Consider the following 16,113-nt stretch of genomic DNA (forward strand, 5'->3'; position numbering starts at 1 on the left):
TCACATCCCTATGTTCTATCCAAACTGAAAGAAATTAGCTACGTAGGTGGATGTTAATATGTGCATTAAAATAGAAAAGTAAATTATATCCTAATAAATGATAGCCTAGAAATCCAGATGCATTGCATTATGCAGCAGTAGATCAATTTTTTCTGGAATGAAACATTATTGTCAGCATTTTAGGATCACCTCAGAAATTAGACCAGGTACTTCCAGTCATAAATCAGCTTTGCAATCATGACTTAATTTCCTTGTAACTTCTGTATGTACTAATGTGATATCCAGCACACCACTTTTCAGAGCATAGTAGGGGGAAATAGGTATCCAAATCTATTTCAAACATCTTTAATCAAAGAAAAGCTTTAGCAGTATGTAGGTCAGTAGCTGTACTTTCTAATATTGACAGTAAGTCCTTGTAATAGGTTTACTCAAAAAATTTAGGATATGAATTTATATATCTGACTCCCTCATTGGGAGACCTCAATCAATATAGATCCATAACAACATCTCCTCAATGGTCATCAATACTGGTGTACCTTTAGGCTGCATGCTTAGTCCCCTGCTCTACCCTGTTTACACCCATGACAGTGTGACTCAGCACAGCTCCAATACCATGTATAAATTCAGTGACGACCCCACTGTTGTTGGCTGAATCACAGATGCTGATGAGTCAATACACAAGAGTGAGAACACCTGGTTGAATGGTACAGCAATAACAATCATACACACAATTTCAACAGAACCAATGAGCTAATGGTTGACTTCAGAAAGGGTAAGTTGGGAGACCACATACCAGTTCTCATTGGGAGGTCCTAGATGGAGAGAGTAAGCAGTTTCAGATACCTGGGCTTTAATATCTTGCATGAACTGTTCTAAGCCTAGCACACAGGCACAGTCATCATGAAGGCACGTCAGTGCCTCTAACTCCATGAATGTTTGAGGACATTTGGAATGTCACCAAGTACTGTAATTAACATTTCCAGATGCATTATTGAAAAAAACCTGATTTGTTGCATCATTTCCTGGTACAGCAGTTCCATAAGACTATAAGATTTAAGAGCAGAATTAAGCCATTTGGCTCACTGAGTCTGCTCCACCATGTCATCATGGCTGATCCAATTTTCCTCTCAGCCCCGATCTCCTGCCTTCTCCCTGTATCCATCATGCCCTAACCAATCAGGAATCTATCAACCTCTGCCTTAAATATACATAAAGATGGCCTCCACCATTGCCTGTGGCAAAGAATTCCACAGATTCACCATTCTCTGGCTAAAGAAATTCCTTCTCATCTCCTTTCTAAAAGGATGCCCATCTCTACTGAGGCTGTGTCCTCTGGTCTTTGACTCTACCATCATAGGAAACATCATTTTCACATCTACTCTATCAAGGCCTTTCACCATTCAATAGGTTTTAATGAGGTCACTCCTCATTCTTCTGAATTCCAGTGAATTCAGGCCCAGGGCCATCAAATGCTCTCCATATGACAAGCTATTCAATCCTGGAATCACTTTCATGAATCTCCTTTGAAACCTTTCTAGTTTCAACACAGCCTTTCTAAGATAAGGGGCCAAAAGCTGTTCACAATACTCCAAGTGAGGCCTCACCATTGCTTTATAAAGCCTCAACATTACATCCTTGCTTTTTATATTCGAATCCTCTTGAAATTTATGCAAACATTGCATATGCCTTCCTCACCACAGACTAATCCTGCAAATTAACCATTAAGGAATCCTGCACAAGGACTCCCAAGTACCTTTCATCTCCGTTTTTTTTTGTATTTTCTCTCCATTTAGAAAATAGTCAACCTTTGCATTTCTTTTACTAAAGTGCATGACCATACATTTCACAACACTGTGTTCCACCTATGGGTAAATAGCCCCACTATCTTGTGTGCAGCCTCAGGAGCGATGAACCCAGACAAAAAAGCTGCAGTGGATCCTGTAAGGCAGCTGGAGATCACTGAACATCCTTCCAGCAACTCCTGCAGCCGAGCTGGTGCCAAACATATTGCTTTGTTTTCCTCTAGACTACACTGGTGAGGCTGAGAGGGGGATCTTAACCAGTGGGCAGCCAAGATCTCCACATCTTCTGCTCAGGCTTATGCCCTGAAGTGGTCTCTCCAATGCCACTATCCCTTATCCTACGAGACAGACAAATGCCATTATCATTCCATCTGCTATTTCTTGGTCCATTCTCCTAATCTAAGTCCTTCTATAGCCTCTCTACTTCCTCAAAACTACCTGCCCCTCCCTCTATCTTCATATCGTCTACAAACTTTGCAACAAAGCCATCAATTCCATCATCTAAATCATTGACATACAACCTTAAAAGTATTGATCCAGACACAGACCCCTGTGGAACACCACTAGTCACCAGCAGCTATCCAGAAAAGGTTCTTTTTATTCCCACTCTTTGCCTCCTGCCAATCAGCCACTGCTTTATCCGTGCTAGAATCTTTTGCTGTAATACTGTGGGCCCGTAGCTTGTTAAGCAGCCTCATGAGTGGCACCTTGTCAAAGGCCTTCTGAAAGTCCAATTACACAACATCAACTGATTCTCCTCTGTCTACCCTGCCTGCTATTTCTTCAAAGAATTCCAACAGGTTTGTTAGGCAAGATTTTCCCTTGAGGAAACCATGCTGACTATGGCCTATTTTATCATGTGCCTTCAAGCACCCAAAGACCTCATCCTTAATAATCGACTCCAACATCTTCCCAACCACTGAGTTCAGAATAACTGGCCTATATTTTCTTTCTTCTGCCTCACTCTCTCTTCCTGAAGAATGGAGTGACATTTGTAATTGTCCAGTCTCCCAGCACTATTTCAGAATTCAGTAATTCTTGAAAGATCTTTATTAAAGATATTTACAAACGTTCGAGGTCGGCCAAGGTGCGACAAGTGAAGGAGTGAGTGAGGGGATTGGCTGAGAAGGAGCGGTTGATTTAAAAACCGGTCGGGACCAGCCTGCAACACAAACGTTCGAGGTCGGCCGAGGTGCGACAAGTGAATCGAATTAGTCAAAATATCAGCCAATATAATCAAGGTTTGCTCTAGGGGAGCGGCCTTGTTGAGGGAAGTGCCTTGTGAGAAAAGTGCGAGTCTTTGTCTCGAGAGTCTTCGGCGAGGGGGCTGAGGGAGGAGACTACGCCACAGTTGGAGAGGGTGAGAAGTGGTGAAGAAATGACAGGTCAACTGATTCAGTGTGCTGCTTGCATGATGTGGGAGGTCAGGGACACAGATGGTGCCTCTGGCTGCTACAAATGTGGAAAGTGTGTCCAGGTTCAGCTTCTGAAAGACTCTGTTGAGGCACTGGAGAAGCAACTGGATGACCTCAGGTTCATCTGGGAGTTTTCTGGACAGGACCTACAGCGAGATCATTCCACCAAAGATACCGGAAGAGAGAGGGGGGGGCGACGATGAGGAAGGGATGAATGCTTGGAGTACAGGAGACCCTGGGGGATGTGCCTCTTGAAAACAGGTTCACCCTCTTGGAAGCTGTCGGGGCAGAAGACATTGCCAGTCTGAGAGGTGGACAGGTCTGCGAGTCAACAATTGGCACTGAAACAAAGCTGAGGAGACAGAAGTCAGGCAGAGCCATGGTAGTACGGGACTCCATAGCGAGGGGCACTGGAGAAGCAACTGGATGACCTCAGGTTCATTTGGGAAACCAAGAGTTTTCTGGACAGGACCTACAGTGAGATCGTTCCACCAAAGATACCGGAAGAGAGAAGGGGGGCAATGATGAGGAAGGGATGAATGCTTGGAGTACAGGAGACCCCGGGAATGTGCCTCTTGAAAACAGGTACAGAAAGGGGTTTCTGCAGCAACAGGCGGGATTTAAGGATGGTGTGTTGCCTCCCTGGTGCCAGGATCCAGGACATCACAGACTGATTGCAGGGAATCCTCAAGGGAGAAGGTGATCAGCCGGAAGTGGTGGTGCAGGTCAGCACAAATGACGTCGGGTGGAAGAGGAAAGAAATCCTGCAGCGTGACTTCAGAGAACTCAGAAGAAGGCTGAAGAGCAGGACCTCCATGGTGGTTATCTCCAGTTTGCTTCCAGTTCCTTGTGCTGGTGAGGGCAGGAACAGGGAGATAGGGGATCTGAAAGTGTGGCTGACGAGCTGGTACAGGAGGCAGGGATTTCGATTCTTGGACCACTGGGATCTGTTTTGGGGTAAGGATGAATTGCACAGAAGGAACAGGTTGCATCTTAACAGACAGGGGACCAGTGTTCTGGCAGGCAGGTTTGCCACTGCTACACGGGTGTGTTTAAACTAAGTAGTGGGGGGGAGGGGACGAACTGGAAATATAAGGATGGAATTAATGGGAAAGAGAGAATAAGAAAAGTTAAGAAAGACAACAGAATTAACGGGGCAGAAAGCTCAGGAAGGGTTCGGAGAGTATGGCCAAGTGCAATAGAAATCGATGTGGAAGGTCAGGGGAGTAAAAGTATTACTTTAAATGGATTAAAAGTATTATAATTGAATGCACGGAGTATAAGAAATAAAGTGGATGAGCTTGAGGCTCAATTGGAAATTGGCAAGTATGATGTTGTGGGAACAACAGAGACATGGCTGCAAGAGGACCAGGGCTGGGAAATGAATATTCAGGGAATATTGAAAGGACACCTATTGAAAGGACAGACAGGTTGGCAGAGGGGGTGGGGTGGCTCTTTTGGTGAGGAATGAAATTCAGTCACTGGCAAGGGAGGATATAGAATCAGTATGGATAGAACTGAGAAACTGTAAGGGCAAAAAGACCCTGATGGGAGTTATCTACAGGCCCCCAAACTGTAGCCTGGATATAGGGTGCAAGTTAAATCAAGAGTTAAAATTGGCATGTCGCAAAGGTAATACTACGGTTGTTATGGGGGATTTCAACATGCAGGTAGACTGGGAAAATCAGGTTGGTACTGGACCCCAAGAAAGGGAGTTGTGGAATGCCTCAGAGATGGATTCTTAAAGCAGCTTGTATTAGAGCCTACCAGGGAGAAGGCAATTCTGGATTTAGTGTTGTGTAATGAGCCAGATTTGATAAGGGAACTCGAGGTAAAGGAGCCATTAGGAGGTAGTGACCATAATATGATAAGTTTCAATCTACAATTTGAGAGAGAGAAGGGAAAATTGGAGGTGTCAGTATTACAGTTGAACAAAGGGGACCATGGACCTATGAGGGAGGAGCTGGCCAAAGTTGACTGGAAAGATACCCGAGTAGGGAAGACAGTAGAACAACAATGGCAGGTATTTCTGGGAATAATACAGAAGGTGCAGGATCAGTTCATTCCAAAGAGGAAGAAAGATTCTAAGGGGAGTAAGGGGTGACCGTGGATGATAAGGGAAGTCAAGAACAGTATAAAAATAAAAGAGAGGAAGTATAACATAGCAAGGATGAGTGGGAAGCCAGAGGATTGGGAGACTTTTAAGGAGCAACAGAAGATAACTAAAAAGGCAATACGGGGGGAAAAGATGAGGTACGAAGGTAAACTAGCCAAGAATATAAAGGAGGATAGTTAAAGCTTCTTTAGGTATGTGAAGACAAAAAAAAAGTTAAGACCAAAGATGGGCCCTTGAAGACAGAAACGGGTGGAATTATTACAGGGAACAAGGAAATGGCAAGACAAGCTGAACAGGAACTTTGGATCTGTCTTCACAAAGGAAGACACAAACAATCTCCCAGATGTAATAGTGGCCAGAGGACCTAGGGTAACCGAGGAACTGAAGGAAATTCGCATTAGGCAGAAAATGGTGTTGGGTAAACTGATGGGACTGAAGGCTGATAAATCCCCAGGGCCTGATGGTCTGCATCCCAGGGTACTTAAGGAGGTGGCTCTAGAAATTGTGGACGCATTGGTAATCATTTTCCAATGTTCTATAGATTCAGGATCAGTTCCTGCGGATTGGAGGGTTGCTAATGTTATCCCACTTTTTAAGAAAGGAGGGAGAGAGAAAACAGGAAATTAATTATATACCAGTTAGTCTGACATCAGTGGTGGGGAAGATGCTGGAGTCAATTATAAAAGATGAAATAGCAGCATATTTAGACAGCAGTAGCAAGATAGGTCCGAGTCAACATGGATTTATGAAGGGGAAATCATGCTTGACTAATCTTCTGGAATTTTTTCAGGATGTAACTATGAAAATGGACATGGGAAAGCCAGTGGATGTAGTGTACCTGGACTTTCAGAAAGCCTTTGATAAGGTCCCACATAGGAGGTTAGTGGGCAAAATTAGAGCACATGGTATTGGGGTAGGGTACTGGCGTGGATAGAAAATTGGTTGGTAGACAGGAAACAAAGAGTAGGGATTAACAGGTCCTTTTCAGAATGGCAGGCAGTGACTAGTGGGGTATTGCAAGGCTCAGTGCTGGGACCGCAGCTATTTACAATATACATTAATGATTTAGATGAAGGGCTTAAAAGTAACATCAGCAAATTTGCAGATGACACAAAGCTGGGTGACAGTGTGAAATGTGAGAAGGATGTTATGAGAATGCAGGGTGACTTGGACAGGTTAGGTGAGTGGGCAGATGCATGGCAGATGCAGTTTAATGTGGATAAATGTGAGGTTATCCACTTTGGTGGCAAGAAGAGGAAGGCAGATTACTATCTGAATGGTGTCAAGTTAGGAAAAGGGGAAGTATAACGAGATCTGGGTGCCCTTGTTCATCAATCTATGAAAGTAAGCATACAGGTACAGCAGGCAGTGAAGAAAGCTAATGGCATGTTGGCCTTCATAACAAGAGGAGTTGAGTATAGGAGCAAAGAGGTCTTTCTGCAGTTGTACAAGGCCCTGGTGAGACCCCACCTGGAGTATTCTGTGCAGTTTTGGTCTCCAAATTTAAGGAAGGATATTCTTGCTATGGAGGGAGTGCAGCGTAATTCCTGGGATGGCAGGAATGTCATATGTTGAAAGATTGGAGCGACTGGGCTTGTATACACTGGAATTTAGAAGGATGAGAGGGGATCTGATTGAAACATATAAGATTATTAAGGGATTGGACAGGCTAGAGGCAGGAAACATGTTCCCGATGTCGGGGGAGTCCAGAACCAGAGGCCATGGTTTAAGAATAAGGGGTAGACTATTTAGAACGGAGTTGAGGAAAAGCTTTTTCACACAGAGAGTTGTGGATCTGTGGAATACTCTGCCTCAGAAGGCAGTGGAGGCCAATTCTCTGGATTCTTTCAAGAAAGAGTTAGATAGAGCTCTTAAAGATAGTGGAGTCCAGGGATATGGGGAGAAGGCAGGAACAGGGTACTGATTGTGGATGATCAGCCATGATCACAGTGAATGGCGGTGCTGTCTTGAAGGGCTGAATGGCCTACTCCTGCACCTATTGTCTATTGTCTAATGCCTCCACAATCTCTTCAGCCACCTCTTTTAAAACCCTGGGGTGTACACCATCTGGTCCAGCTAACTTACCTACCTTCAGACCTTTCAGTTTCCCAAGAACCTTCTCCCTAGTAATGGCAACTTCACCCACTTCATGACCCCTGACACCTGGAGCTTCCACCATACTGTTAGTGTCTTCCACAGTGAAGACTAATGCAAAATACTGATTCAGTTTGTCCGCCATTCCCTTATCCCCCATTACTACTTCTCCAGCATCATTTTCCAGCAGTCTGATATCCACTCTCGCCTCTCTTTTACATTTTACGTATCTGAAGAAACTTTTGGGATTCTCTTTAATATTATTGGCTAGCTTACTATCGTATTTCATTTTTACCTTTTTTATGACTTTTTTAGTTGCCTTCTGTTGGTATTTCATAGAACATAGAACACAGAATAGTACAGCACAATACAGGCCCTTCGGCCCACAATGTTGTGCCGACCCTCAAACCCTGCCTCCCATATAAGCCCCCACCTTAAATTCCTCCATATACCTGTCTAGTAGTCTCTTAAACTTCACTAGTGTATCTGCCTCCACCACTGACTCAGGCAGTGCATTCCACACACCAACCACTCTCTGAGTAAAAAACCTTCCTCTAATATCCCCCTTGAACTTCCCACCCCTTACCTTAAAGCCATGTCCTCTTGTATTGAGCAGTGGTGCCCTGGGGAAGAGGCGCTGGCTATCCACTCTATCTATTCCTCTTATTATCTTGTACACCACTATCATGACTCCTCTCATCCTCCTTCTCTCCAAAGAGTAAAGCCCTAGCTCCCTTAATCTCTGATCATAATGCATACTCTCTAAACCAGGCAGCATTCTGGTAAGTCTCCTCTGTACCCTTTCCAATGCTTCCACATCCTTCCTATAGTGAGGCGACCAGAACTGGACACAGTACTCCAAGTGTGGCCTAACCAGAGTTTTATAGAACTGCATCATTACATCGCGACTCTTAAACTCTATCCCTCGACTTATGAAAGCTAACACCCCATAAGCTTTCTTAACTACCCTATCCACCTGTGAGGCAACTTTCAGGGATCTGTGGACATGTACCCCGAGATCCCTCTACTCCTCCACACTACCAAGTATCCTGCCATTTACTTTGTACTCTGCCTTGGAGTTTGTCCTTCCAAAGCGTACCACCTCACACTTCTCCGGGTTGAACTCCATCTGCTACTTCTCAGCCCACTTCTGTATCCTATCAATGTCTCTCTGTAACCTTTGACAATCCTCTACACTATCTACAACACCACCAACCTTTGTGTCGTCTGCAAACTTGCCAACCCACCCTTCTACCCCCACATCCAGGTCGTTAATAAAAATCACATAAAGTAGAGGTCCCAGAACAGATCCTTGTGGGACACCACTAGTCACAATCCTCCAATCTGAATGTACTCCTTCCACCACCACCCTCTGCCTTCTGCAGGCAAGCCAATTCTGAATCCACCTGGCCAAACTTCCCTGGATCCCATGCCTTCTGAATTTCTGAACAAGCCTACCATGTGGAACCTTGTCAAATGCCTTACTAAAATCCATATAGATCACATCCACTGCACTACCCTCATCTATATGCCTGGTCACCTCCTCAAAGAACTCTATCAGGCTTGTTAGACACGATCTGCCCTTCACAAAGCCATGCTGACTGTCCCTGATCAGACCATGATTTTCTAAATGCCCAGAGATCCTATCTCTAAGAATCTCTTCCAACAGCTTTCCCACCACAGACGTAAGGCTCATTGGTCTATAATTACCCGGACTATCCCTACTACCTTTTTTGAACAAGGGGACAACATTTGCCTCCCTCCAATCCTCCAGTACCATTCCCATGGACAACGAGGACATAAAGATCCTAACCAGAGGCTCAGCAATCTCTTCCCTCGCCTTGTGGAGCAGTCTAGGGAATATTCCATCAGGCCCCGGGGACTTATCCGTCCTAATGTATTTTAACAACTCCAGCACCTCCTCTCCCTTAATATCAACATGCTCCAGAACATCAACTTCACTCATATTGTCCTCACCATCATCAAGTTCCCTCTCACTGGTGAATACCAAAGAGAAGTATTCATTGAGGACCTCGCTCACTTCCACAGCCTCCAGGCACATCTTCCCACCTTTATCTCTAATCGGTCCTACCTTCACTCCTGTCATCCCTTTTTTCTTCACATAATTGAAGAATGTCTTGGGGTTTTCCTTTACCCTACTCGCCAAGGTCTTCTCATGCCCCTTTCTTGCTCTTCTCAGCCCCTGCTTAAGCTCCTTTCTTGCTTCCCTATATTCCTCAATAGACCCATTTGATCCTTGCCTCCTAAACTTCATGTATGCTGCCTTCTTCCACCTGACTAGATTTTCCAGCTCACTTGTCACCCATGGTTCCTTCAACCTACCATTCTTTATCTTCCTCACCGGGACAAATTTATCCTTAACATCCTGCAAGAGATCTCTAAACATCAACCACATGTCCATAGTACATTTCCCTGCAAAAACATCATCCCAATTCACACCTGCAAGTTCTAGCCTTATAGTCTCATAATTTGCCCTTCCCCAATTAAAAATGTTCCTGTTCTCTCTGATTCTGTCCTTTTCCATGATAATGCTAAAGGCCAGGGAGCAGTGGTCACTGTCCCCCAGATGCTCACACACTGAGAGATCTGTGACCTGACCCAGTTCATTACCAAGTACTAGATCTAGTATGGCATTCCCCCTAGTCGGCCTGTCCACATACTGTGACAGGAATCCGTCCTGGACACACTTAACAAACTCAGCCCTATCTAAACCATTGGAACTAATCAGGTGCCAATCAATATTAGGGAAGTTAAAGTCACCCATGATAACAACCCTGTTATTTTTGCACCTTTCCAAAATCTGCCTCCCAATCTGCTCCTCTGTATCTCTGCTGCTACCAGGGGGCCTATAGAATACCCCCAATAGAGTAACTGCTCCCTTCCTGTTCCTGACTTCCACCCATACTGACTCAAAAGAGGATCCTGCTACATCACCCACCCTTTCTGTAGTATCCCTGACCTGTAATGCCACCCCTCCTCCCCTTTTTCCACCTTCTCTATCCCTTTTAAAGCACTGGAATCCAGGAATATTGAGAATCCATTCCTGCCCTGATGCCAGCCAAAGCTTCCCAATCCTGTTGTGCCTGAAATCCGGATGCCAGGAACCTAGCACAAATCTCTGCCCTCCATTGGCACTCACACCTTGAAGATCTGCACTCCAGAACCACCTGCACCTCCAGCCTAAGGTTCCAGTACAGTTGCCACCCTGGCATCTACCTGGCATATACAAAGTTTCCCCAGTACAACTGTTAAAGATTCAAGATTCAAGTTCACGTCAAAACATGCAGTATCATTTGCGTTAACAATCAACATCCCCTAGGGTATGCTGGGGCAACCTGTAGCCACACATTCCGGCTCCAACACAGGGTCACATGCAAAATGCTGGAGGAACTCAGCCAGTCAGGCAGCATCTATGGAAACGGGTAAACAGTCAATGTTTTGGGCTGAGACCCTTCTGCAGGACATAGCATGCCCATAGTCCTCAGCAGAACATCACAAAGCACAATCAACCTGAACACAGCAAGCAACAAAACAACAACAGTAAAACAAGCCCTGTTCCTCCACACACATACACAGTCCTCTGACCCCAAGAAAGGCCATCTTGTCAGCCTCCAATAGACTCAAATTCAGACTCGGAGATGCAGACTTTGAGCCTCGGACCACCCCAGTAAACTCGCAGAGCCAGGACTCCAGTCAATACAGAATAAATCCAATTCTGCTAAATATAGCCCATATTCTGTGCTCAATTATCAATAAAGTAATGGAAGGTGTTATGAGCAGAGTTTGAACTTATTCACCACATGCTAGCTCATCAATACCTGCCTGGGTTTCACCAGCATCACATATCTCCACACCATACCACAGCCTCCGTCCAAACACGGGCTAAGGAAATGAAGTCAAGGGGTGAGGTGTACATCATTGCTGCTGACATCAAGACGGCACTTGACTATGTGAAGCATCAATGAAATTTGGCAAAACCGAAGGCAATGGGCAACATGGGAAAAGCACTCCAGCTGCTGGTACCATACTTTACATAAAGATAATTGTTGTTTCAGGTCAACAATCCCAACCTCAGGACTTCACTGCAGATGTTCTACAGGAGAGTCCCAAGGCTCAAACATCTTCAGCTATTCAGTAAAAACCGTCCTATGAGTGAGAAACAAAGATGTTCACTTAAGATTACGTGATGCTCAATTCCATTCATAACTCCTCAGCAGGTGAAGCAGTCTCCATGTGCATACAGCAAGACCTTAACAACAACTATGCAGTGACTGATAAGTCATCACCAAGTGAGAAAATATCCCTAACAGAAAGTCTAACTACCTGCCCCTGATATTCAACAGCATTACCATCACTGAGTTCCCCATCATCCACATCCTTGGTGATACCATTGGCTAGAAGTTCCACTGGACCAGACTCATTAATGCCATGACTACAAAAGCAGGTCAGAGACTGGGTATCCTTTGATCAATAATTCACTTCTTAATACCATCCTCTGCAGGGTGCAAGTCCAGGGTTTCTTCCAGTCAAGATGGCACCAGCAAACAATGATTCCTTGGGCAACATCTTCCAGATAGTCAATCATTTCACTTTTTCTACACCTCTTACTTATTCTTTTTATCTTAATTGTGTTTTGGAAACTGTTGGAGCCTGTGTCTTACAGTTTGGAGTTCAATCCAATGATCTAGCGCTCTGCTGTCCCCAAAGAAATTCCAGGAGAGGACCACAGACACGAGTTGTCTTGAGCAGGAGACCAGAGATTGGGAGGGGGAGCCATGATCGACTCCATTTCTCACCAATTAAAGCATCAAGGAAGATTGAAAGATCGAGGCAAACGCAGAGGAGGCTGGGTCAATGGTTGCTCTTCACAGGTCAGGCCAGGGGTTGAGAGGCCGCGTCGGTCCAGAATTCAGGTGGTCACAGGTTGGTGGATGAAGGCATCGGGTCAGTGGTCACTCCCCGTGAAAGCACTGAGATCAAGCTATCGCTCTCTCCCAGATGCTGATGGAGGATGTTTTCGAAATTCCAAGACATAAGTGATTATTGCTGTGGACTGTAGTTTATATTGGTCTCCTTCAGCTTTTCTGTGTTTTCTTTCTTGTTGTAGGTAGGCAATATGTTACGTTTTTTGGGCAGGGGAGGGTTTTTTGTTGTGTGGGAGGGGCTTGGGAGTTAGGAGTTTGATGCTTTAGCTGCCATGCCTGGGTGGGCAATCTGTTAGCTTTTGTGTGAGGGAGAAGTTGCAGGGTTTGGGGTTTGCGAGTTTTGTTTCTTTTTCTTTTTCATTCAGTATGGAGGTTGATAACTTTTCTTTCAATGACTTCCATGGTTTTCGGTATTTCATGGTTATCTGGAGAAGATGAATATCAGAGTTGTATTCTGTGTACATACTTTACTAATAAAATAAACTTTTGAACCTTTGAGTGTGATGAAATACTCTCCATTCACCTTAGTGACTATGGTGTCAGCAAGACTTAAGAAGGCTGACACCATATGGAAGAAATCATCCAAATGAATTGGCACCCTTTGACCATTTCATTCACCACCCACAGATGCTTCTTGATCCATTGAGTTCCAGCAGCAGATTGCTCTTTGCTCCAGATTCCAGCATTTACTGCCCCTTGTGCTCCCTAGTGAGTAATTTATACCTTTTTTAAACAGCTGTTTTTCTTTTTTGTTTGCGTTATTTTGAAGTTACTTTAGTATTTAAATGATATGATTTATCTTCTTTGAATGTTAAGGAATTTAATTTTATGGTATAATTGTTTATTGATGATATTTGAAAAAATTCTGAAAGTCAGTGACTTTCGGATATATCCAAAGGGCTTAAAAGCTTTGCTTGCCTGAAAACATTGTGGATTGCTTTTGTTGGCTGTCAAAGGCCTTTGCAGCCCTTTGGTGCCCAGATTAGTTCTGGCCCACCCACAGGAAAGCATTACATCACACAAAGCCCTGGTATAATTTGTCATTTGGAATAAACAAAAAATGTAATTGGTGGATTTACAGAAAGAAAATACATTGCTTTTCCTTATGTCACTGAAATGGCAAGCAGAGAGTATGAGCAGAGGCAGTTCACAACAGACAACAAGTCACGCTCCGGTATTAAACTTCTTGGCTCAGGGATGCTAATTTTTTTGAGTTGGAAATACAGATTCTAATCAATGAGCCAATATGTAAAAGAGTAAAATCATTATGCAGATTTTCCTGGCTTTCTTTCTTTTCACCTCCATCCACAACCTTCTTCTGTGACATAATTCATAGATGCTAATGATCCACTGTTTCTTTTGCCCTGATCTTGCCCTGATCTTTCCATTGCTGATCCTAAGCTTTCATCATTTATTTCTAACTATCTCAATCTCAAATATAAAATGGTTCTACTTTTTCTGTCATTGCTCTTCAGCCTTCACGTGCTGTTGCACGTCCCTAACTTTTGTTTGTCCTGAATCATCTAATGTACCTCTGTCCACTTCTTCTTCATTGATGAGATTTGTTCTTCACCATATATACATTAGAGGGTGCTAAATCCTTACAAGTAGAAATTTTGTGCATATTCACATTTTAACTCCAACATATAGACGCAATCAAAATTCCACCACCACTTCAGAGTGTTTAGTTGATAAATTAAATTGAAGTGCATCGATCAGCATGATTACAGATTTGATTCTCGTTTATTGCTGATACAGCTGATTATATGAGTTTACAGTCATTCCTACTCACTTCTAAATAGAGGAATTCTGAAAAAAAAAATTGGGTACTTTTACTGTGGCTATCTTTCAGGCCCACTGGTTCCAGACTTCTTACAATAAACCGGTGCAAAACACAGAGCAGATAGCTACATAGATTGAAAGAGAAATACAAGACTGAAACGGGCTTTTTAGCCTGCATACTCAACTGTCAACCACCAATTTACTCTAATCTAATATTAATCCCATTTTTATTCTCTCATGTTCTCATCTGCTCTCCCTAAATTTTACCACTCATCTACACACAAGGGGCAATTTACAGTGGCCAATTAGCCTATGATGTAGGATGAAACTGGAGCACCAAAAGAAACCCACACAGTCACACGGAGAAGGAGCAAACTCCACACAGATAGTACCCATGGTTAGGATTGAACCCAGGGCTCAGGTGCTGTGAACAGCCACTGAGCCACCCTCTGAAACAATCCTGTACACAACTAATATCATACAAGTTGCACAGTTTATCACCATACCTAGCTCAGAACCATAGTGTTGCTTTTATTTGTGTATCATGCCTCAAAATTGATTCTTTTCTTGAGTGGAACCTGAGTGCAGACATTTCCATGTCTAATTGGCACACTCTGGAAAACTGACCTGGCACTAAGTCATGATGCCCTTTGCTCATCAGAAATGATTTCTTTTACAAGTTTGTATCAAGTGACATCATCCACTGCAAATTAACACCAGAAATGTCTCAAAGACCATCCATCACTGAGTACTCCTGGAACAATATTTAATAACGATATTCCCATATGGAGCCACATTCAAGCTGGTTCCATTACTTCACTTGTCTATCCCCAAGCAACTCACCCATTTCTTGGCCTCTCTGCATAAACTTGTAGTCAGTTGGACTAGGAAGGAAAGGAAAGGTACGTCACATCCGGAGTTTCTCCAGTTAGTGGACGATTTCCCTCCATGCCTCTCTGACGTAGTGGGGAACTGCGTACGAGGCAAGTTACAGCAGTGGTTTGCCATTGCCTTCTCTGGGTGCGTTTCCAAAGAGATCACCAGCTCGTAACCCAGCACGGATGAAAAGAGTGCAGGGGAGCTGGCTAGATTCGAACTCGGGACCTTTTGTCTCGAAGTCCAGCACTGATGCCACTACGCCACCAGCCGGGTCCTCAGGCAAAATTAAGTGCCGAAGAATCTTCAGCAAATATAAATTGACATCCTTAGGAGAAGAAAGTAATGGGGAAGCTGATTCTTTGTCTTAAAAGAAAGTGCCACAAGTACACAAATGACTAAACAAACATATCTATTGGACAGGAAGAGCAAGGTAAATCAGTTTTCAGGATACCAGTATCTATGGCAGGGCAGAGTTAGATTAAATGATGAATGAGACAGTCAGTCTAAAGATGTATGAAAGATCATTTTCTTGACCACAAAATATGGTGATCAACAAGAAATAAAAGTGGGCCTTTATTGTGATTTTTTTTGACAATAAGTCAATATAAAAACAAATCAAGGAATTGAGTTACAAATGGCTTTGGTTTGGTCCATTCAAGATTCAACAATTCAAAGTATATTATCAAAGTAAGTATGCAGGTTACTGATGCCTTAAAACCAGTCACTTCAGGCAAATAGGGCTCATCAGCCATAGCTGGCAGCTCATCCAGGAGGGGGAAAACTCTGACCTCAAACTTCCACTGCCTTCCAGTTATACCCACTCATGCAGAAGGCTTCGAGAGTAAATCCCAAGGGAAAAATTCTGGAGTTAGAGTCCCTAAGGCAGTCCTACATTGAGTTCAACGCTGACTGGCAATTCCCGCGATGCTGCTGGTACCAAACTGTATCGGTCTCTGCCGTTCCTTTGGGTTCATCAGGTACATGGTGGGGGGGAGCTTGCTACATGGGCGACATATCATACTGCCCAGGATTGCGTATCTAGACAGCTAGGGGGCAATATCCATGGTCAACCCTGACCG

This window comes from Mobula birostris, chromosome 4 (genome assembly GCF_030028105.1).
Source record: "Mobula birostris isolate sMobBir1 chromosome 4, sMobBir1.hap1, whole genome shotgun sequence".
In the NCBI taxonomy this organism is placed as follows: domain Eukaryota; kingdom Metazoa; phylum Chordata; class Chondrichthyes; order Myliobatiformes; family Myliobatidae; genus Mobula; species Mobula birostris.